General features: G+C 39.4%; 1 long non-coding RNA gene across 1 annotated transcript; it reads right to left on the reverse strand.

Moving 5' to 3' along the window:
• Positions 1-300: 300 nt before the first annotated feature.
• LOC139076792 (uncharacterized) lies at positions 301-18,045 on the reverse strand. Its single transcript, XR_011528751.1, has 3 exons — positions 17,319-18,045; positions 12,140-12,319; positions 301-3,097 (listed from the first exon to the last, which is right to left on the reverse strand). It is a non-coding gene; the product is annotated as an uncharacterized lncRNA (long non-coding RNA).
• Between the last annotated feature and the right edge of the window lie 6,151 nt (positions 18,046-24,196).

Genomic DNA, 24,196 nt, shown 5'->3' on the forward strand with positions numbered 1-24,196 from the left:
ACTCAAACAGACCTACTCAATTTCTGGCCAGCTCCTCACTAGTGGTCTGGACTTGGGTAGGTCAGGAAGTTCTCAACCTCTCAAAGCATCTCTTTTTTCATCTGTGGAATAGCAGTAGTTATAGTACCTACCTCAAATAATTGTAGTGAGGATGACATGAAATATGCAGGTAGTAGGGCCTGGCACATAATGAGCCCCAGCCGAAGAGTTGGCCACTGCTCTAATTATGAACATTGAGTTAGATCCTGTTTTCACTGAGCTCGTATTCCAAACAAGAATGACACACACAGGCATCTCCACTTTTTCAAATTTAAGTATTTCCTCTGAGATCAAGGCATAATATTCCATGAAATAAACAGAGCATTTGGGTTAACTATCTAACAAAGCCAGCAAAACCACCCCATTGTTATTATTAAGAACTTAAGTCAAAGTTGTAGAGCAGGCTCCGCTAGTGATGTAGGGAGGCAGGCCACATACTATAAATCTTCCCTTTTTCTCTCCCACTCCTTGGAAATATTCAAATGTGGCAGGCTGATTTTATTTGGGCTATTTTAACAACTGCATTCAATTATACCACTGACTCATTTAAAGATGATTGAATATAGCAAAAAACAGAACTACAAAGTCAGCAGAATTCCTCTTTGGGCAGTACCTCACCTCGCATTCTCCAGTCTTCTTTCACTGCTCCACACCCTAAACATTCAGTTCCTTTTGGTAACTCTCCGGTTCTTAAAAGCCCCAAGCCTGTCACTCCCACATGCTCTGACAAAGCACTGAGGCCAAAATGACACTGTCCCCCTGCATCTCCATTAAATTTCCCATTTCCTAAGTTGATAGATCACATCAGGCATTTTGAGGAAACAACATTGAGTTAACTCAGTCCAAGGTGTACCTGATTGATGATCCAGTTAATTCAGACAGTTTTTTTTTTTTTTACTTTTTGAAATAGGCAGATTTCAGCCCAAAATACAATAGATTTTTCTGAGTTGAGGTCTACTTTGAGGTAGGAATGTCTAAGTGAGAGAATTTTAAGTCATGCAACCCAAGGAATGTAACCCAAATGTCCCCACATTTTGTGCGTTTCAGGAATCACTCATCTATTTAGTACCTACTGATGTGGAATGTGCCCTATCCTGTACAGCCAAGGGTTGTCAACCTTCTCCCCCTTGTTTTTCTGCAACTCCTAAAGAATGGTGACGTGTTGGACAAATCCATGATACAGTGATTAGTCAGCTCTTGCTCTGGTCTACTGCTCTGAACATCTTTGCTGGATCCCTCTTTCCATTTCACAATGCTGCTCCAGGCTGCTGGCTTTCGACCTAATATGCCTACGCACTAAATACTGACTCAATATCCTTCCTGAATTTTCCAAAGCGCAACAAACACCAGGTTATGGTATTTACAAAATCTTACTAAGGCTTGGGACTATCAGAAGTGAATTGCAATAGAAAAAAAGAAAACAAAATTTAAAATTCAAAACCACTTCCTCTTAGAATCCAACCTCAACTTCTTTCCAGAAAGATTTCCTACCACATCTCTTTTAAGCCTCTCCACTCCATTCTATCCCCAGCCCTCAACCTGCCACTGCGTTCTAGGATTCAGATCACCTACTGATTCTGTAGGAACTACAGTACGGACCAGTGAAGTGTATGCAAAATCCTCCCAGAGTTGGTGCCAGTGGAATAAGAAGGGCTGGGGGTCAAAGGACATACGGGTCAACCAGGAGGGAAACTGACTTGTGCTGGCTGAATTCTTCTCCAGGGATGTCCTGGGAAGAAATTACTTTTCTCAGAGTGATGCTTGGCTTAGAAAAACAAGGATCCTCCAAGATCCATTTCTGAAATGCATTCAATTGAGAAAAAGAAAATCCTTCCTCAGGTTTAATTTCTCCTCAGAGGGGCTGTCCACACCAGCCTCTGCTTCCTCTCAGTTCTCCCTTTTGCATTGTTCTCAGAGACAAGTACACACTCATTGATTTATTCATTCATTCAGCAATTATTTTCTAAATACTTTTACTGTATGCCAGGTGCATTGTTAGCTGCTAGCAGGAGGGAATGAAATAATATCCTTGGAGCTTCCCTAAGAGCTTCCGTTAGCAGGGAAGTTAGACAATATACAACCAAAAGCAACTCCTAAATACATAAATCGCAAATTGCTGTAAAGGAAAAAGACACAACTCTCTGAGAGTAACTGGGGAGCTGTGCTTTAGATTTGGGGCAGGAAAAATCTTTATGGCCAGGTGATATTTAATCTGAGAAAGAAGGATGAGAAGGAACTAACCATGTGAAGATAATGTACCCTTAAGGGTATGAGTGTGGAGTGGAAGTAGGGTGAGAGTGAAGAAGAAAGAAGAGGAAAATCGTTCATACCAAAGGAACAGCACATGCAAAAGGCCCCAGGGCATTTTCCAGGAACTGGAACAGGAAGAGGGATTAGGATGCTTGAAACAGAGTGAGGCAGAGGTTGGAGGGTTTCAAGGGACTACTTTTGAAGGGCATTCACTGTAAGACTCAAGAATGAGTTTCCATTTTATTCTAAGTGTAAAGGGAAGTTGATGAGGAAGGGAAGTGCAATGATCAGGGTGATGATTTCTTAAAGATCGTTCAGTAGAGGTAATGAACTGGTAAAAGTGGAAGTGAGGAGAGAAGTTATTAGAGATTGATGATTGTGGTGGAGAAAAGCGAAAAAGTTCAAGATAAATTTTGGAGGAACAACAGTCAGGACTTGGTGAAGATTCAGATATGGAAAAGGAGGAATCAATGACTCTCAGAAGGTCACAAGGGAAACTTCTGGCATCTTGAAAATGATCACAAGTGTATTCATAAGTAGAAATTTCTTGAACTGTATGCTTCAGATGCATCCATTTTACGCTTTTTATGCTCTGTAGACTATATTTGAATAAAAATGCTTAAATGAGGTTTCTGGCTTGGCAGCTGTGTGGATATCAGCATCCTGGTCTCAGCTGGAGAGGTCCAGAGTGGAACAGGTTTCAGGGGGGGTTGGTAGAGGAATCAAGAGACCCAGTTTCGTTTGTGAGGTTGAAATCTCTGAGAGTCATTCAAGTGGACACGTCACAAGGACAACTGTATTTGTGCACCTGGAACGAAGAGGCGAGACCTGAGATAAATATTATGGACTCTTCTCATTTTCAGAATTTTACTGCTCCATTCTGAGGAAACTCAGATAAGAAATAATAAACACACTTTCTGAAAAAACAAATTGTGGGAAGTTAAACATGTTCATAAAATATTAAGAAGTTTTTACACAGACTGTTTCTGGTTTCTATTGCAATTCCAAAGGTCTGATGGTAACCAGAAGTCCAACGGGGCTTTCACTTTATGTAACATCTCTGAAGTTCTGGCAGCAGAGAAAATATACATAAGGCTCGTTTTTAGAAATCATGATTGGCCTAGATTTTGTTATTGTTCAAAACCTTTCACAAAACCACTAAACAACTGCTTGTGTGTGTGATTTTGAGGTGGTTAGATATGATAAAGGCCAAACCTCATGCCATCTATGCCTTCCAAAATTTTGGAAAAAATAGTCAGGAAGAAACATTCAAATTAAGCATTTTAAAACCTAAAGTATATGATAAGTTACTATGTTGACTTTGTTATGGTCATACATGTGAGTTATCAATTACTGGCAATATATCTGCACACATATCTCCCAAATTCACACCTCCTTGTTTCTGGACTTGGAGTTGTAACACAGCGAATTGCAATTATCAAGATAACATTTTAAATATTACCATACGAATGAATCAGATAACCAGGTATTCCTCTGAAATTATCAAAATCATTACTTAGTGTTTTGATTATGTGTTACTCTGTATCACTGATCCTTTCTCAGGATCTCAGTGAACCTCTGATGATACAATCAGAACAAAAATAAAAGTAGATGTGTCCCTTTGTGTTTACCTGCTTCCACACAGCTTTTATTCCTAACATGCAAATGCAACTGTTATGGGATGATGTTTACTATAAAGAGAGGTTAAGAAATAAAACCCTGCTAGGAATTTGCTTCATGAAGAAATATGTTTAGAAACAGATCAGCCACCCACTGAACAGAGAACACTTCAAATCTTAGGTTATCATAATTATTTCTGAATGGGCTGACAGCAAACTGTGTGAGAGTCAAACACAACATTTAAGCTGCCTCCAACTCAATCATGGTGTGAGCCACATAGTGATTTCTGCAGGGCTGGAGAATAATTTTCTGGCCCATCACCATTCAGTTTACACCAAGTCACTGGAGATAGAAAAACATTTTTGAGACTTCTACATCCCAATAAATTATACAAATTATCTGTCAAAAGCAAGTTTGATTTAGTACGCATGAGTGCTAGGCAAGACACCCAGGGGAGCAAACCAAAAACCATTGATAGAAAATACAGAAAGACTGGAGGGCACAAATTCAACAGGAAAAGACATGAGGGCCATTTGGATCCATAAAGAGAACAGGGCTGCCATTTCTTTACATACATTCAGGCTGTGTGCACACTTTAAAAAGTTCGTCCTGACTATTTTAGAGAACAAGGGCAAAATAATGTAAATCCTCAATGCCTAGAGTGGACGAGGGTTTGCAATGCTAAAGTGATGATAGAGTTAAAGAGGCAACCAGTGTCTATTTTCTAAATAGCTATCGGAGTTCTGAGAGATGAGGCTAAACTAAAAGCAGGCAAAATATCTAAATTCAGCTTACTGGTGGGAGTAAGATAAACAAGCTAACATTTAGTGGCCACACAGAAAACCAGTACAGAGTGGGAAGAGCTGAGCAAGGGAGCTGGAAGCCAGATGGCTAGGAGTTGAATCCAGGCTCCACGTCTTTCTAACTATACAGCTGTGGGCAGACTAAGGCACCTCTCTCTGCCTTACTTTCCTGGTCTGTAAAAATAAGAATAATAGGGGCTGGCGCCATGGTGAGGTGGTTAAGTTCTGGCATGCTCTGCTTCAGCAGCCCAGGTTCACAGGTTCAGATCCCAGGCATGGACCTATGCCACTCATCAGCCATGCTGTGGCAGCAACCCACGTATATAGTGGAGGAACATTGGCACAGATGTCAGCTCAGGGCTAATCTTCCTCAAGTAAAAAGAGGAGGATTGGCAACAGATGTTAGCTCAAGGTCAATCTTTCTCAGAAAAAAAAAAGAAGAAGAATGGGTCCTTTCTCACAAGGTTCTCTGGAGATTAAATGAGTTAATTCTTGTAAAGCACTTAAAACTATGTTTGTTAAATAAATAGGCACTTAGTTAATTGTTAGGTAATGTCATTTGGAGATAACAAACAATAGCTCAGTCACAAGTTTTCTTCTAACCATTATTCTCATGGGTTTATTTCCAAGAAGACAAGAAGAGGCAATTTATACAAGTTTGTCCATGTAGTCACTTACTTCAATTTCTACTGAAAAGCAAGGGTGAATGTGTTACTGAGCATGGCCTCGCCACCCAATGCCACACAGTCACACAGATATGTGACGCCGTGGCACACCGCTCTTTGAGGGAAGAAAGGCTTTATTGTACAATCGATTGGCAAGGAGACAGGAGGCCAGGCTCTCAAATCTGTCTCCCCATCCAGGTGTGGGGTAAAGTTTAAGGGATTAGGAGGGCCAGCTAGTGTGTGGAAGTGCTGGCAGGATGAGTTTCACTTGGCAGATCAAAATTTTCTTTTCTGTACATGCTCCTGGCTGGATCCCTGCCTCTGAAAAATAGCTTTAACATCCTGTTGTTAAGACGGGGTCAATTATGGGAAGTTATTTGGAAAAGTACAATAAACAAGGGTGAAGTCGTTGTGCAGATTTAAGTCCTTGCCTTCTCCATGGATAAGAGTTCCCAGAGATTTAAAGTCATCCTCCCCTTCCTGGCACAGAGAGGGAGGCACCCCTACAAATGGAGATTTCCCTTATAAATATAAAGTTCCCTGTCAAAAGGGTGACTTCTCCCAGGTTTTCAGAGCTTTTCCTGTGTCTGCTGTTTTTTAATAACCATCAGCTCAAAACAGCCCTTATGCCAAAGGCATATTTTGGGGTGGCAAATTCTGTTCCTGGTCCTGTGGTTGCAAATGGATCACCTAAGACAGTCTTCTTCCTTCTTTCTGTTATTGACCTTGAAGGAAATCTGTGGCCGTGTCTTTGCCCTCTCAATTTGGAATTAACATTCTAGGGATAGATAAATATTTACACGAGTATTTTTACAAATCAAGTGTTAGGCTATGTGTAGGGGTACACAGTATAATAAAACTAGGACCCGGTCCTTGGGCCCTTACGATAAATTGAGTGGCAACCTTGCGAGACTTAAGGCAGATTAGGTGGATGAGAAGTATGGACAGTGCCAGGTTGCGCTGTCTGACACGCAGTACATGCGCAGTAAACAAGGTCTTTTTCTAGTCTCATCTTCACAGCATTTAAAAGCCCTCTACTCTACACCTTGAGTTCTCCAGCTCCTCACAGTTACAGCAAAGAAAAAGTAAAGCAGGATTTTCTAGTATTCAAGCTAATTTTCAAGCCCCATTACGGACTGCTTTCATGAATTGAAAAAAAAATACTATTTTCCATTGTTTTAAAGACTTCCTTTGGTGGTTCCCCACACAGAGAGGAAATGAGATGCATCTATGACCTATTATGTCATTTTATGGCTAGTTTTTGCTTATATAAGATTGTTCCCCACAGAACAATTGCCTATCTAACTACAACCTACTCATGTCTTGATGTTTCCTCCACTTGCTTTAAAAATTTAAACAACATCAGATCGATTTTGGGATGAAAGAATTTCACTTGTTCATAGGAGAAAATGATAATTTTTTGTCCTAGAAAACCAACTTCTACAAGGCAGAAGATAAAATTTAGAAATAAGTAGAAATCAAATTGCAAACTGTGTCTTTGCTATCTCAATCTGGGACTAACATTCCACATTACCAGAATATTTAAAAGTTTCTGTTCATAATCATTTGTTCATTTTGGTATATCATAGATGTTTGCTACTATATAGATTAAAATCAAAACTACACACTTAGAATTTTCTCAACAAAGAACATTGCAAAGAGTAGTTCAAATGAGAAGTGAGTGAATATTGATTACTAGAAGGAAATATTTTCTCTGTTCTAACAATGTATACGTTATATACACTTAGTACTTTAAATTATAAAAAGTGATGACTGTCAGACTAAGTTAATATTCTGTTGTGTAAAATTCTCAAAAAGGTTGAATTTATTTTTGTAATGGAGTTCGGTCACCTGTACTAAAACCATCATCCCTGATTTTCTATTATTTTATGTCTAATGTCATAATCCATTCATATATTTTGACCCTCTATAATCCACTCATTTCTTCGTTAATTCAACAGATGTATTTATTGAGTGTCTACCCTGTGCCAGGCACTGCAGTGGGATCAGAGTTGCAGAGAATGAGACAGATGAAATCTCTGTCTCTCTGGAGCTGGCATCACCCACTTCTCAAAACACTGCTCTAAATTCCCTGGGAAACATGAAGATTCCTCTATCCCCATGACTGGTAAAGAATAGTCAAGGTCAAAGCATTGGCAAACATTTTATGCACTGTTATAGCAACTATCATAGAAAGAAGAGGGATTCAGAAAAGAAACTGTCTGCATTTATCAGACACCTGTTTTGTATTAAGTCATGAGCTTAGCATTTTATATATTACTTTAACTTCCTCCAAATCTGATGAATTACACCATAATTATTCCCACTTAACACATGAAGAAAGTGTGGTTTGCTTTTTGCCCAAGGCCACACGGCTCTTAAATGATAGAGTATGGATTTCAACATAGGTCTGGGGCCCAAGTGTGCATTCTTAAACACTATGCTCAATAACTTTTGGTTGATACAAGAGATTATGGTAGCACAATAAATTGTTGAGAAGCAAAGGAGGCCATCTAGATTCGGGGCTGATGAGATGTGGAACAAACAGTAAGTGTTCAGAAGTTCTCTATTAGAAAGTCTATCCATAATGCTGTAGAATTAGCATTTACACAGGAACTGAGGGTGGTGTAATGCAATCTCACAAATGTATGTGACTGTAATGCTTAACATGTGGAAAAGTTGGGTGGCCCAAAGGAAAAGCATTTCAAGAAGACAAGAGGAGGACACAACATTCCTAAGCTCTGTTTCACCTTGGTTGTCACCATTCCATTTCATTAAATCATGGTCTGTTTTGAGTCATTCAAAGATCATCTGATTAGAGAGTTGTTTTCGCCATCTTTTTCCAGTCACCTCCCATCACATATGCGTAGCTGATCCCCTTTTCCTCGTCTAAGGAAACAAGTATGAAAATAGTCTCATTCTTTTCAAGTCTTGGAGAAGAATGGCAAACAAGGAGGTCAGTAACACCAAGGGCACGGGACAGCTGTGGAATGAGCAGCAGGTGCTCTGTGAGTCAGTAATAGCTGGACTCCGTCTCTGGGACTGCATTCTTCAAGATGCCTGAATACTCGCATCGTGATGGATTGTACTTGCTACAGACGACTTTATTTTGTCTATTTTGAATACTTTAAATAAGATCCCTGATAAAGTCAACCAAAATCCTGAATAATCTGAAAAGAAAAGAAAACAAAAAGCCTTCTGAGCCATTGTGAGAGTAGGAACCTAAAGGCATCAAAAACAAAGAGAAAATCAGGAGTCCTGGGAGTTACGTAAGCACCAAGGTTGACTTTTACTCTAAGGACTGAAACTGGGAGGTTTGGAGCTGCCATTCTGATGGCCGCATAGAGCACAAAGATTGAGAGAGAAAACTTAGGTCTGAGAATTTTCCTCCTGTCTCTCAGATCATTGCTATGGACTTCGAGAGAATTCTGCTGCGCTGTTCTTACTGCTCCCTTCCCCCAGATAAGTCAGAGCTACAATCCGATGGCGAAAGGAGGTGTAGAGAACAGTGGATGTGGGTCTGGAACTTGCCTTTCCCTCCCTCTCACGTAGGGAGCCACCTGGAGCTGCCCTCTTCTCACCCTGCCTCAGGGACCCACACAAGTGGATCAAGCTCTCTGACAAACACAGCGTGAAGTTCAGAGCACATACTTGATCGTGTCTACCAGTGAGCACAATGGACAGTGGAAGTCAAGCACGCAGACTCATGTACCGGGATCTGCTCTTGTGCTCCTAAACTCCCAGAGATGAGCCTGGGTGCCAGGCCTGTATAGAGGGGAACAAGGGCAGCCACCTGGAGGGTGTGCTGGTGGCTTACTTGCACACCTGGCAGTGTTTACACCATGGTCCATATTTCCCCAGGCCACGCCCTCAGGTTCCTGGCAGAGTTACCTTGTAGGACATATGTAATTGTCTCTAACTCTCATTCTAAGTCTTTAGACTCATTCTAGGTAACTACAGATGTAGTGGTGGAGAGAACCAGAGACCAATAATAACACTAATTACTACCACTTATTCACTCTGGGATGACACTGCTAGGTCCTGAACACATGTGGTAGGTGCTATCATCCCTATTTATCCATGTTGAAACTGAGGCTCAGAGAAGTCAAGGAACCCACCAAAGTTGCACAGCTATGAGGTGAGTAAGTCAGGATTCAGCCATTGCTCTGTCTGATGCTACAGCCTGCACTCTAGTGCTACCACACACAGTGGCTGCCCTCACTTTCAGCTGCTCTGCTCAGGAACTGGCACCAGTGTCTCTCGGAACCTGGGAGTAGTGTCTGCTCCTGGTGTCAGTATCCTGAATAACCCACTCACAATCCAGTTGTGGCAGAGCAATGCTCTGGGAGTCTCCCTCTAGGACTTCTATTTCGGTAGGCTTAAAGCATTTAGAGCACTTTAGAGAAATGAGATTCTTAAAATTCTGAGGTGATGTTGTTTCCATCTTACTATTTATTTAGCAGCTTAGCCATCTTATAAAAACAGCCCAGTTACAATGATCACAGGAAAAATATCTTTTTCTCTAACTGAAAGGGCACCTCATATGGTGAGGTGAGTGATCTGGAAGGCTCTACACTCTCCCGGACAGAGATTTCTCATGATTCACAGGGGCTGTAACAGACAGTCCTTGAGGTCTTAGAGATAAATGGCTTTTTTTTTCTGACAGTGTTAATATTCAGCTGTTACTGAGCAGGTCAATTCTTTGTCTTCTCGAGGCCGTGGCGCACATTTCTGGAAACTCACTCATTTTCACCAATCGCCTCCTCTCAGAAAACATGAAATTGGCTTGAATATGATATATTGAATTAGGTTGGGGGAGAGTGCTGAGAAAGCCAAACTGATGATCCTCCAGAATCTGCTTGTCACCTGCTGTGAGTTTCGAATCATGCCATGAAGAATAAAGGACTGCCAGGAGTGTCTCAGATAAAGTGTCAGAAGTGTCTGATTTAATTGTTAGCGTAAGGATTTAAGATGCTGTTTTTCCCTGGTGCTAACACCTCTCATTGATTCTGGAGCATTTCCATTTGTTGTTTAACAGAAACAGCCTTGGTATTTATAGCCCTATCATTCTAGAAGGGAAGCATTTGCAATTTGCACTTTCAATTTTGACTCCTAGACTTCTTATTCTTTATACACCCTTCAAATGGTGTCAGACTGCAACTCAATGAATGCTTTGTAAGCGCGTGCACATAGCAATTCTCAGCCCCACAGGCAAACATTTCCGAAGGACTCGCATGATCTTTTGCTAATTGAAATCTAAATTGATGAGGCCTAGTTAGGTCCGACCCCACTATACTCAGGGCTGGAGGGTACTTCTGTGTGCCTGTGCAGGTGTGCATGCCTGCCTGCTGCAGCTGGAGTCGTATCTTCCGGAAGAGTGCATTGTCTAAAAGTGGTCACGTCAATACATACATTTATATCTGATTCCACGTGCTTTTCTTATGATGTCATGTTAGCATTCCATTATCAAGATGTGGGATCTTTGTTTTCTCTTCCTCAACTTGAGGGGATTTTTGTAAATGCCTGACCAATAAAATGTAGTAGAAATGGTGCAACATAGCTTCTGAGGCTGTCAGAATAGGCAATACATGTTCTCTCTCTCTCTCTTTGTCTCTCTCTTCTCTCTCTATGTTGGTCTTGGAGCTCAGTCACCATGTTATGAGGAAGCCCATGGAGAGACCACAAGCAGATGGATGTTGTGTCTAACAGCTCCAGCTAAACACCAACCAATGTCTGACTGCAAGCTCTGTGAGACCCTGAGCCAGAACCCACCAGCCAAGCCATACCCTAACCCACAGAGACTTCGAGAGGCAATAAATGATTATTGCTATTTTAAGCCACTACATTTTGGGGAGATTTGTTATAATGCAATAGATAACTAAAACTTACCCGTTTCTCACTTTCCTTGATTTGGAGCCCAATTAGTTCATAAATACATTTTTCCTATTTTGGCATTAGAGATGCTCAAGCAATAATTCTGAATGCTTTTTTGTTATCAATGGACTTTAAAAAAATAATAGGGAACATGTACAACTGAAATTTCACAAGGTTGTAAACTATCATAAGCTCAATAAAAAAAATCACATAAGTTTAATGGAAGTGCTTGCACTCCAAAGCCAGTTTAAAAGAAGTACTTATACCACAAAGCCATTGCTCAGACCTCCTACCAATCTAAAATAAAACATATTACTATTAAAAAATAATAATAATAGGTAACAACACCAAGTGTGAACTGTAATGCAAACTGTAACGTAAAAATTGTATCAATGCAGGTTCATCAATCGTAACAAATAAACTACTCTGATGGAGGATGTTGATAATGGAGGAGGTGATGCGTGTGTCGAGGTGGGGAGCATATGGGAAATCTCTGTCCTTTTTCCTCAGTTTTGCTGTGAATCTTAAACTCCTCTAAAAAAAGTAAAGTCTTAATAAATAAATAAATCCAAAGAACATAATAACAGTTAACATTTACTGAGGACTCGGTATGTAGCAGGCATTGTTCTAATCTTTTTGCATGTATTAACATATGCATCCTCAAAATAAACCTATGAGGTGGGCACTAATAACTGTTTGGTTATACTACCATGGAAAACTTACAGACCACCCAGGATACCCAGCAGCTTTCCAGGTTCTGGGATGAGAAGAATAGGCCTAGGGCCTGAGTGAAGTCGGAGGGCAGGGAGGCCAGGCTGTTTGGTGGGCAAGGAAGAGCAAACCAATCATTTGTTCATTCATTCAACAAGTATTTACCAAGCCACCTACATGCGCTAAGCCTTGTTCCTGGTGTTGCAGGCAGAGCGGCGAACAAACTGGAAAAAGCCCCGCCCTCCTGGAGCTGAACTTCCAGTGCTCTAGACCATGTCTCTTCTAGTTTCACAGGGTGACCATGAGGAGTCCCACCATGCATGCCATGCTGCTGAGTCCACTGAGTCATCATGGACACTGAAAAAAAGCCAATTATGGAACATGCTTAGGATCACAAGCACATTCTCTGTTCTTCCCTAACTGTAAGTAAAAGAGCACAGCTAATGAAAGTCAAAGCCATAGGAGAAAGAGGGAAATTTCAATACAAATAAACCACAACTCAATTTTTAAAAAAAGAAAAAGAGAGACTTTGGTAATAATTTCTGACAGAAAGAAGGAAGGAGGTAATTTTGGAACAGAGGCAACTCTGAGCAAGGGAAGCCCATCTGGGTAGGGGCTTAGTGCAGTCAAGCCTGGGCACACCGAAAACCACAGGGGCTAAGTTAGAAGAGGAGATGGGAAGCATCCAAAGAAATATGTTGCTTACTTGGAAATTATGCTCAGAGGCAACCCTGATGGAGACACTAAGGGCTACAAAAGTGACAACCATTACCAAGTCACACCAAAGCTCATATAGAAAAGCTGGTTCCAATGAAAAATTGCTTGTGGTTTCTATTCCACTGAGTTCTAAAGATTTGTAAGAGGAAGAGTGAAGCTACTAAGCCTAACTTCTCTCTAAGAGGATTCAATTGACTGCTCACCCGAGGCAATTTGCAGATTTTGCAGACCACTAGGAAGTTGTAATTGCAGACTGACTCCTCTGGCTAAAGAGGATGTTTGTGTAAAGCCCTTCTCTATGCTCCAAGCTGGGCAGAGGGTCTGGCCAAACAACTGTTGGTGCTTCATGACACAGAAGCCCCAGCCAGCAAGGCAGCTTGTGAGGAGAAGACTAGAAGAACTGCCAGGATCCTAAGGAGTTCCCAACAAGCCTGCAATGAAAGTGCATGGCCAAGGGTTGGCGAGCTGGAAAGCAATCCAGACTCAGTGCATTTCTCTGCCATCTTGTGAAGAACAATGATCTTCCCTTCATTCAGTCACTTGGTTAAAGATCTCACTTCGTTAGCTGCTCAAGCTTTATTAAAATCTCAAAAATTTCTGGGAGTCCTTCTTCACAATTATGGCTAACTGGAAGCAGATAAAGTCCAGGAATCTTGATATATTCTCCTATTATTCCTTTACTGTAGAGTTTCTAAGATAAACCTGCTCTCTGCCATTTCTTCAAACCTCTTCAAGTGGCAAAGGTAAAAGTGTCATTTAAATAAAAATACCCCAAACTAAAGCTGGTTTACATGGAGAAAAATCTTACAGAAAGCGATCTGTGTTTTGAACACATGCATCCAGAATAAAAAGTGTTAAGAGCTTAGAATCGAGAATCTTAAAGTAAATTTAACGCTATATGTAGAAGTAGTTTTAAATTTGAAAACAAAATAAAAATATTCTTTCTTTTCCTTGGTATCTATTTCAGGTTTCTTTTGCCCCAAATTCATTGGGAAGCAGGGAAAGGTAAGGAAATAAACAGTGCTTCATCCAACCAAACACTCTGGCTGTGTGCCAGCTCTCCACCGGGGCATCCTGGGCTGGGGTGGGAGAAGCTGCCCTTTCTTTTTACCTCTTCTCTGACAAAGGAATACTAAGCTATCTTTGAACAGAAGCAGAATCTTTATCTATATAGTGAGATATAACTTGCAAGAAAAAATTGAAGATCCACCTTGGAACGTATACGATTATATGATTATGCACTTTTTCTGAGATGATATATAAAAGAAAAATTAAAAACCTCTGTACAAGTACACCAACAACCTCAAAAGACCATGGGAAAACATATTTTACATATTTATAAGAAATAAAAGCCTATGTTTTTCTAATTATAAATAGCTTATTCAAATCATATTCATTTTTTTAGCAGAATCACAATTCAAGAAACCTAGTGGCCAATTTCACTAAATATTTATTTTATTTTATTTTATTTTATATTTTATACAAACAGAAACATGACTTACAACCCAGTAGAAAGAATAGAAAAAGGATATGAAGAGTCAGTTTAGAGAAAGCAATACAAATAGCAGTTAACATACAAAAAATGCTTGTCTCACTCATTAATGAAAATGTAAATTAAATATTAATGAGATACCATGTTTCACTTTCCAGAAAAACAAAACATTAAAAGTTTGAGGTTATGTTGTAGAGTCAAAGATCTGGGAAATATGGGCTCCTGTACACTGCATGTAAGATAACGGTATAATTTTACTATATGAACATTTGCCAATATTTATCAAAATATAAGACACATGTACTTTTTGACCCAATAATTTTACTGCATACATACACACAAATAATTTACCGCTAAAAATTTCCTTGGACATACACGAAAGTTTATATAAATATGTGTATGTGTAATTGTGTCTCTGTGTGTGTGTTTATGTGATATGACTGCATCTTCACACATATGAGTGTTCATTGCAGCATTGTTTATAAAAGACTAAAACGGCACATGGAGTCCAACAACAGGTATTAAGCAAATTCTAGGATGATGACATCATAAAACACTGTAAAGTCATTAAAAAGAACCAGTTAGATTCGTATGAAATTATATGGAAATATCTCATAATGTAAGTGAGGAAAGCAACGTGTGGCATAGTATATCTATTATGATCCTTTTGCTGTAAAGTAAAGATAAAAATATACAAAGGAGAAAGAAATGCAAGTCTGTGCACTGCCCTCCCCACTATAAGATATATAAGATATCGTCAATCAGTTCCACTTTAGAGAAAGCTTAGGAGTTGGGGTGGGGGCAGAGACACAGAATTTTTGTTTCATTTTGTACCTTTTGGTACCTTTTTACATTTTCTAGCCTAATGTATTATTTATTTTATTTTATATAAATACCAACAGGGTTATCCGGGCAGGGAAATTGAAGTTCAACACTCTATTTTCTTCTTTGTATTTCTCTACATTAAGGAAGCATACTCTTAGCTATTACATTAAAATATATCTTCCTCTCTTTTTTCTTGCATGTTGAAAATCAAAGTCAAATTTCTCTACCAGTTATATAAGTAAAGCCTGCCAGATTCAAAAAGAAATTAAGAGATGCATCTTTTTCTTATCAGTATATAAGGATGGACCATTGATGCTCGTCTTAATAAATACTTCTGTGGTTAATTGGCAACAGATTTTCTAGTCAATGTTTTATGTGATTCTTCTGTGCATGTCAATTCACATCTGGGGATGGTCCATATATCCTTGGTTAAACTCTTAAGAAAATAAAAGTATATATATGTATGAAAAAATATATATGTGTGTATATACACAAGTATTTCTTTTTAGCAAAATCACAATTCAAGAAATCTAGTGGCCCTTTTCACTAAATATTTTATACAAACAAATTTGATCTATACCAGAGAATAACTAATCAGATATTAATATTTATTTATAATAATATTCATGACAGTTATAAAGAGCCTTCAGCATCAGAACAAAGACAGGACACATCTCCAAAGAGATGAAGACTTTCCCCTAAAGGTCGCATCTAAAATGACAAACCTTTCCAAAATCGTGCAAAAAGAAAAAGAAATTCTGAATAGCCTCATATCGACTAAACAAATTGAATGACTAGCTAAAACCCACCAACAACCACTCTATGTGTATTTTAAGTGTCAAAATCCGAAACTGACAAAAGCTAAAATAATCCATATGTTATCGGATTAGAATTGGAGACATCAATATGAACTACTGTTTAGCTTAACATAGATACAGATGGTTACATATAGAAATATTTATAGATAATATACTGTGGTAGTGAAATGATACAGATATCTATATGAAAAAATGATCATCTCTTACATCACAGCATATAAAAAAATTAACTTGAAGTAGAGTATTGACCTAAAGGTAAAACTTAGCTATAAAACTTCTTTTAAAACCACATAAGAATAAAAATCTTCGTACCCCTGGGATAAGCAAGGACTTTTAGAACACAGAAAGCACAAGCCATAAATTTTTAAAATTCATAAATTTTATATTATCAAATTAAAAACTTTTGTTCTTTGCGAGACATCACTATGAAAATGAAAAGGTAAGCCACAAAATGGGATGAAATATTTCTAATATGTAGATTTGACACAAGAATCATTTTGAAAAGTCACTTCAGAAAGGAACCTATGACAGCCAGTAAGTAGTGTTCGGCACCTTAAGGCATCATGGAAACAAAATTAAAATCACAATGAGATACCACTGCATATCCATTGAAATAGCTGAAATTAAAAGAACTAACAAAATCAAATGTCGGTGAGACTATAAAGCAACTGGAATTTTCATACTGTTTCCTTGGGAACATAAAATAATAAAATCAATTTGGAAAAACGTTTAGCACCTTCTTATAAAGTTAAACATAAACCTACCATAAAACCCAAACATTCGACTCCTAGGTGTTTGCCCAACAGAAATGAAAACATATAGCCACACGAAAACTTGTACACAACTGTTCAAAGCAGCATTTTCATGATAATCCAAAATGGGGTGAGAAGAAAGTTCCCAAATGTCCATCAAACAGATGAATAGATAAACTGTGATATGCCCACACAAGGAGCTACTACTCAGTAATAAAAAAGAACAAACTACTGATTTATGCAACAATATAGATGAATCTCAGAATTAGGTTTATTGAAAGAAACAAAAGAGTACGTTATTTTTTATTTGCATAAAATTTAGAAAATGCAAACTAATGAATAATGACAGAAAGCAGACCAGTGGTTGCCTGGTGCCAAAGGCAGGAGGTAGAACGGATTTTTAAAAAGCAGAGATGAAATTTTAGGTGGAGAGAGAGAGGGTGGTAAAAATGTTCTTACCTCAATTGTGATGACATTTCTTGGGTGTATATAGATGTCAAAACCCAAGTAACTGTATTTATTTAGCTGATGTAGTTTATTGTACATTAATTATATTGCAACAAAATTGTTTTTTTTTTAAGAGTCATTTATCTGTTGTTTTGGAGAGAAGTCACCAAGAATTGAGAGAAAAATACACTGGAGTTGGAGTAAGCAGTGAGAGCCAAGATTTAGAGCTAGCTGATAGGTAACAGGGAGAAAGAGATGCAAGAGAAAGATGTCTTGGGTACTAATTGTAAGGGAGGGCAACTTACCAGCTCTGACTCTGATGTCCTCAAAGGTTCTGGTGTCCCTGATGGAATATGTCATCTGATCAAGATGCATCCTCTGACACAAGCCTTCTGTAACTCCTCTCTGTGCTCCCTATCCCAGTAAAGCTACGGGTTCTGAGGTTAACACCTTAGAACCCTGGCAGATAAATTCTAGGATATTATCTGTTAACCTAATGTCTCAAGTAGTGATGTCTGAGAATTGTTTGATGCCCTCTTCCTTCCCCACGCCCACCCCACTTGATAACTTTGAATTTCAACAGGGCGCTCCTAGACTCATCAGTGGAACCCACAGTGAGAACTCTCTGCAAACGTGGAATGCAGGCATCGTGCCTGGGGAAGAGCAGTGTTGGGTTTGGTCAGTGGAGTTTTTGGCTCAGCTCCTGCAACCATGAGACACTCTTTCCTCTAACGGTAAGATCAGCCCTGCCAAACCATAAAAGAATGAAGATCAGGACTTTTAGTACAAGGAAAATCTCACGTCAGCAAGGTGAGTCTTCACCTTTAAAAATTTTTGTTTTTCTGGCACTAAAACTAGGAACTCAACCCGCACAAAATCATGTGTCTCTTGGAAAAATGGCTCCTTTCTGGACAACTTCTGAGTTCTCCCTCTGTTGTCTGGATCATGAGGTTCAACAGGGGATTCAGGTGTAAAGAGAGGGCACACACGTCGTAGGTGACCTCCCAGAACGCTGCCCTAGTTCTTTCAACTACTTGCTTGTCTGTAAAAGCAACCTAATAGGATCAAGGATCAAAGGATGATTTTTTTTTTGAAGCAGGTGTGTTGTTTTGAGTGGGCAGCTCTTTAACTGCTTTCCTGTGGGAAATGTTAACATCTTAAGCAATCAAAAATTATATAGTATGTGTAGTAATTGTTTCATAAACTAATAATTTTCCCCCTCCCCTCCTCTTCCTTGTAGGCCACATTGGTTTGAATTTTGTCCTCCAGAAAGATACTTTGAACTCTTTACCCCCAATATCTGGGAATGTGACCTTATTTGGAAACAAGATCTTTGCAGATGCAATAGTTAAGGATCTAGAGATGAAATCATCCTGGGTTTAGAGTGAGCACTACATTCAAGGATTCGTGTCTTTCTAAGAGGAGAGGAAACCTAGAGACACAGAGAAGGAGCCATGTGAAGAGAGAGGCAGAGATTGGAATGAGGCAGCTACAAGCCGAGGAATGCCCAGGATTGCCGAGAGACAGCAGCAGCTAGGAAGAGGCAAGGACAGATTCTCCTCTAGTGTCTTCAGAGGGCGCATTGCTCTGCCGACACCTTGGTATTGGACTCCTGGCCTCCAGAACTGGGAGAGAATAAATTCTTGTTGTTTTCAGCCACCCAGCCTGTGGGAGTTTGTTATGGAAGCCCTGGGAAACTAATACACAGGCCAATCCTACAAATCAGCGCAGGTTACCAACAATATTTAATTTAGACCATGCCCCAAAACTATGTCAGAGAAACAAGGCACTGAAACCAGAGTCAAGAATTTTCCATGTCTTGCTTAAGGTAAAAGCAAAAGTCTAAGTGATATCATAGAAAGAAAAGACAAATTGGATAAGATTGCCAATTGGTACAACTATTTTGCAAAACAGTCTGGTATTATTTTATAAAGCTGAAGATGTGCACAGCCTTTGACTGAGCATGGCCACTGCAAAGGAGAGAGATGGTTGCCCATGAGGACAAGTGCAGGAACTTTTTAAGAACATCATTGTTCCTAATGGCCACAAACTGGAAAAAATGCAAATGTCCAGGGGCCAGTGTGGTAGCATAGTACTTAAGTTCACATGCTCTGATTCAGTGACCTGGGGTTCATGGGTTCAGATTCCAGGCACGGACCTACACACCGCTCATCAAGCCATGCTGTGGGGGCATCCCATATACAAAATAGAGGAAGATTGGCACAGATGTTAGCTCAGCGCCAAGCTTCCTCACCGAAAACAAACAAACAAACAAAAAGCAAACGTCCATCACAGGATAGCAGTACATGAAGTGAACTGTATACTTACAAATGGAATGTTATTCTATAGTGAATATTCATAAACTACAGCTACATATAACAAACTGAATGACTTTTTCAAACATAATGTTGGACCAAAAGAAAAACAAGACAAGAAGAATGTATACATAGTATGATTCCATTTACAGCAAATCCTGCAAATAGTCCTCAAAACTCAATTACAGTGTTTGGAGAAGCATCCTTGGACAGTTAGGCTATAAAGCAAAGCAAGGAAATGCTTACTATAAAATTTATGATAGTGGTTAACTCTAAGAGGGAAAGAAAGTGGTTCTGGTCGGGAAGAAATATATGGGGGTGGGGGGGTTTAGGCAGATTGGTAATATTCGTTTTATTAAGCTGTGTGGTAGTTTCCCAGATATTTACATTTTTATTGTCCATACCTTTATTCATTATACTCTTTTTCTTGTATGTTAAAAATTTTAAGTATTTTTTAAAAAGCAAACTTTTAAGAAAGGGTAAAGCATAAAAAAGGAAAGAAAATCTATAGAAGCTTTAAAAGAATAAAACGTTCTAATTCACCTTGAAGACCTTTGTATGTTTTCCTATGGTTCTTTCACCTTATCCTTCCTCCTCTGGTTTCCAGCCCGACAGGTAAACTCTGAGTCAAGGCGTTATCTACTGAAATCCAAGATTCTGGAGAAGAATGGGAATATGATGAAAACGCTCAACAAATCTGAATTGTTGCCTCGAGGTCAGGCTATGTGAAGAATGTGGTGTTTAGTTTTGCCACAGACTGGCTCCCCTGAGCCTGCAGAGTGTGGCTGAGATTGGCTGGAGACAGCGTAGGGGTAAGAGGAAGGCCAGCTACCGTGCGGCACTTCGCCACTTCCAAGGGCTTTTCACATGGTCTCATTTGAACCTCACCCAGCCCTGTGAGAAGACTGGACTCCCTCTATTTGACTTGTGGTATTGTTAAGCTGCAGAAAAGTTGAGACATGTCCAAAGTCTCAAGTTAAGGAAATGACTGAGCCAGAGCTGGAAACTGGGTTTCTCCGTCTGAATTCAGTGACTTTTTAATGGAATTCTGTGGCAAACATACAGACATCAACGTACATACGGCAGGAGTCTCCGTAGCATCTACTGAACTGACTTGACACAAACGTCTCCAACTCAGGCTGTCAAAACATGGGCTGAGAGCCATCAGGCTCTAAGGGGCTCTGCAGAAGACAGACATCGTTTAAGGCAATCACAGTATGTTTGAGGCCATTTGTCTTCTGTAAGGTTTGTACCCATGGCATAATCAAAAGACAAAATTAATATTGCATGTGATAGTTTGTACTGCTTATTGAAGTCCTCTGTTTGTCTTCCATGTGGTTGATATTCCATCCCCCACCAAATACTCCTTACATCCTTCCCACCAAACCCCAGTTCTTCACAAACTCAAAGCAATGAATCACTCAGTAAATCATTTCAGATAAACAGACGTAATCAGATCTCTGTTTGGACTTCATGCTGGAGAAAGTGTGCAGACCCTGACTGTTTCATATTGCTGCCCCCCGTGCCAATAAATCGACCATTTGCAATACTGCTTCTGCCAAGAAATCCCCCAGGCTCTCGTGTGGTTTCAACAGAGGATGTATGAAAAGACTGAACAAATAGCATCCTTTTATCCTCATCCCTGTCCTCAAAGCTTTTGCAAACCTATGTGAGCTGTTTTTCCTGATATCCTCCACAAACCGTGGAAGTCTATTGAAACCATGCCCTGTACTGGGACTTGAGGTTGGGAGTTAAAAGGTAAAGGTTTGCATCCTTTAAATCCTTTGATAAAGTAACTGAAATAAAACTTAAGCTACAGTGAAACCAAAATCAAGATCCCGGTCAGCATCAAATGGATATATTTCTGATGCTTTTTGCAGTAGAGTCTCTCAAACACACTGCACCTGAGACACAGGCCAATGACTCACCAATTCTGTAGAATGGTAAAGCTTCTCGAAGATTCTTAGAATCTGGGGGACAGAGACAAGTCAAAGACGGCATTGTAAAGAAAAGAGCACATGGTGGCCAAGGTATTGGCTTATCACCTATTGAGCTGCATAGGATGCTGGGTATGGGCATAGTTCACTCCCTGCTCTTAAGACAGGTCTGACCTCTGGGTGGATATGTCAAAACAGCACTCACGTCACCTCCTTCTTCCCCCTCTACCCTTCCCTGGGAGTTACCTCCATAGTACACATCTTCACCATCAAACATAATCTTTCCAATATCACCATACTTCCATCTAAAATGAAATCCAAGAAGAAAATGAATTGGAACTTTAGTATACTCCTTTTGAAGCATTAGGAAGCCCTACATCTGGCGTTTATCTTTTAAATTGGAACGGCACACGTATCATATAATCAATGTTTAAAAAGAGGACATTTAGTTCATTTTTAAGAGTCTGATGAAGTTTAAGGAAAGGCCACAGAGAATGACCGTCACCTTGAACTAGAATCCATTATGGCTGGGGCGTTACTCTGGTAGACACAGTAACATTCACATTCCTCTCAGTGTTTGGCTGTGCCTCTACCTGCAAAGGAAGTTGCAGCTGATATGAAATTATTCAAGGAAACAAAAAGAAGAAGATCACTGTGGGTTCTTAGACCAACCTTTGCGGAAAGAATTGAAGTATCTTCGCACTTGAAGGCAATCTTCCCTTGAAGTTGCTGAGAGACTTGGAATTGATGAAACACAGTGTCCAGATCTGTAAAAGGGAGATAATAACTGTCCCTTCTCCACTGGCTTGCGCTGAAGGTTTAATGAGATCATATAAAGCACTTAATAAGTTGAATACTTAGTAATTGCTTAATAAAAGCTATAATTAGTGATTATATTTCATTATTTCTCAGAAATACTCATTTACATATGAAATTTCAGGTTAACAGGGTGAATAATAGTAAAACTACTCCGGACTGGAATATTGTGTTGCAACCTGCGAATCACTTTTTCTTCCATTACATTACTTACTGCTCAGTCACCTTGAGGTTCTGTCTTCCCGTATTTCAGGGGAGGACACCAGGGTCAATCTCTCCGGGAGTTCATAAACAAAGAAAAAGCAGGAGCATTGCCTAGCACTTCTTTTATACATCTATTATCCCAAAGACAGTATCAGACAGGCATAAAAATTCGTCTCAACTGTTTTTAACTAATATCCCTTTGAACTATATTTTTATAATTTTGATCATCACAAAATATTCTTTGAATCATATTTTGACCACTCTGTCCAGGAAGTGCCCTATTCAAAGAAAGCTCTTTCATTTTCTTTTTGTGTCCCTTTCTTTAAAACAAAAATTACTGGTAGAAGTGTAGGAACGTGTCAGCTATCCGAAGGCATCTCATGGGGTTTTAAGCAGCTGTTCTCTCAGGGACCTGTTCCAAGTGAGATGAAATAGATGTGCAAAGAAGTTAGCGGCTTTTTTTGTTTGCTTGTTTTCAACAAACGCTTTATCTAATTAACCATGGAAAAGGTTAATGATAATTTATTATAGAAAAACTGTGCTGTATCTATGTTTTCATGGGAATTGTGTGGTGATTAAAACAATTTAGTAGTTCCTTAAAAATAGCAATGACACCTATTCTAGGTAAGACAATAGATAACATTGCTACCCTCCATCCTGCCTGCACGTTAGAATCACTTGGAGCTTCCTGAAACTACACAGGTCTGTGCCTCACCCCCGAGAGATGCTGACTTAATTGGTCTGCAGGGGGCCTGCACACTAATATGATTAAGTGCTCTCCAGGTGTTTCTAGCCTGCGGCCAAGATTGAGGATTGCTGTGATATTACCGTGACAGATGTGTATCAAACGAACAAACAAAATTTAACCTCTCCTCAAGGAACTTCAGATGCTACTTAAGGAAAATATACTTTTAAAATTCATTGACATACTTTGAAAAAGTATTAAATAACCCGACCATTGATAAACTCCATATTCCTTTTTTCTTCTTTCTTGCCTTCCCTCTTTCTCTAGTAATAAGACATTTGAAGGCGAGAGAAATAGAGAAATCACATCTTAGAATAAAAAACAGAAATATCTAGGGCCACTTCATCATATGCTTTGTTACAGATACCTTTAACGATACAGAAAAGGAATTTCTTCCTGAGAAATGAAATGCGTCCATGAAGTGTCTAAGAATCATTATAGATGCTTAAGGAGTGTGTTAATTGTGAAAACTGAGCAACAAGAACCAATAGTGCCGGATTTTTTTAAGGCTCGGTTGATGCTCATTTATTTGGTGATGAAAGTAGAATCCAGGGTTCTCCCATTAGCTTGATTTTCCTCTCCTGTTAGCATCATCTTCGTCTTCCCCACTAAACCACATGGAGTTCTAACCCCAACCCAGTGTTGTTATTATACCGTAAGGAACCAAGCTCACCTTGTTAATAGGCTGTGCCAAAGCTGGAGAAGCCCCAGTGGAGAAAATCTGATTTCAATTTGGGGATGAAAGTACAATCTCTCCTGCCACGTTTAAATTGAGAGCATATTACTCATTTTTAGTTAATTTCTCACCCTGAGAATAATTCGGCCCACGTGTGCAGTATATGTTTCCTCAGCTGCTTCCTTAAGGACCCCAACCTTGACAAGATAGCTGTAGTTGGGGGGGAAATTAATAAATGATAATCATAGCTAAATATCCTATTTATGTAGGAAAGTGCATGTATTAAAATTAAAAGAGTAACAAAAACAAGAAAAGTGGATGAATAAATTTGTCTTGTCTCTGACTTAATTTTCTGTTAATATTCAGGCCTGAAGCACCATGGGGATGTGGAAGTGAAATGCAATGGTTCTCAAAATACGTGTCCTGAGAAGAAACACGATTCTAGCAAGTGAGTGTGGGAGAAGCCACGCTGTTCATGGGAAAACTGTAT

This window comes from Equus przewalskii, chromosome 17 (assembly GCF_037783145.1).
Source record: "Equus przewalskii isolate Varuska chromosome 17, EquPr2, whole genome shotgun sequence".
Classification (NCBI taxonomy): Eukaryota; Metazoa; Chordata; class Mammalia; order Perissodactyla; family Equidae; genus Equus; species Equus przewalskii.